The following is a 1,027-nucleotide window of genomic DNA, read 5'->3' on the forward strand; positions in this document are numbered from 1 at the left end:
CTTTTTTTTTGTGGAGAAGAAACCCCCCACTGGAGGGGGGGGGGGGGGGACGAGTAGCTGATCCCTCATGGGGGTAGCTAAGGAGTGACACTCTCCTCCAGTGGGGCTGCTCCAACTTACGGCCTGGGACAAGAAAGGCGGGATCCTAGTATATTACTGTACTTATATCCAATACTCTAGGTTGAGGTGCCGAAGAGATGCATCTCATACATTGCTATTGCTCTTACCACTGTTTTGTGTTAACTTCACCCCATAGGATACATGCTCACGCCCTATACGTACAGGGGTGGGCGTGATTCAAGAAGGTTTTGGCTGACCTGTAGTCAGTGTCAGCGTCTTTTTCCTCTTGCTTTTTCTTTTCTAGATCTGATCATGCCCCGATCCAGCTATGCATGGACCTCTCTGCTCCCACCTCGAAGAGTTCCTCATGGAGGCTTAATGAGTCCCTACTGCAAAACCCAGCTGTATATGCGGATCTGACGACTGCTCTGATGGCCTACTTCCACATAAATGCTACTGATCAGGCTGACCCGCTGTCTGTGTGGGAGGCACACAAATGTGTTCTGCGGGGCATCCTTATTCGGCATGGTGCGAGACTGAAAAGGGAACGGAATGCCCAAATTGAGGCCCTGCTGTGCCGCCTACGCAGACTAGAGGCGTCCCACAAACAGTCGCTGGCAGTGGCGACCTACCGGGACCTCGTGCAGGTCCGGGAGGAGCTGAATACTCTTGTGCGGGTGAAGAGACTGGCAATGTGGGGTAGGAGGTGCCTATATGAGCATGCAAATAAACCGGGTAGGTACTTGGCCAGGGCTTTACGGGGCCCGAGAGGTAAATCGTTCATATCACATCTGATCTCTAGGCAGGGCTCCCGCCTCACCCTATCAAAGGACATGGCAGGGGAATTTTGTGACTTTTACCGTAAACTCTACAACCTGGAACCCGACCCCCAAATTCGGGAGGCGCCGGCCAGAGTGGAGGCGATAGACCGGTACCTTAGGAGCTCCGGTCTCGCCTCTCTCTCTCC

General features: G+C 53.5%; 1 protein-coding gene across 1 annotated transcript in view; it reads left to right on the top strand.

Annotated features, from left to right (window-relative positions):
• WSCD1 (WSC domain containing 1) overlaps positions 1 to 1,027 on the top strand; it is a 107,509-nt gene that overhangs the window by 94,841 nt on the left and 11,641 nt on the right. The gene's annotated exons all lie outside the window — the stretch shown is intronic.

Source organism: Nanorana parkeri, unplaced genomic scaffold (genome assembly GCF_000935625.1).
Source record: "Nanorana parkeri isolate BGI_ZX_2015 unplaced genomic scaffold, ASM93562v1 scaffold142, whole genome shotgun sequence".
Taxonomy (NCBI): Eukaryota; Metazoa; Chordata; class Amphibia; order Anura; family Dicroglossidae; genus Nanorana; species Nanorana parkeri.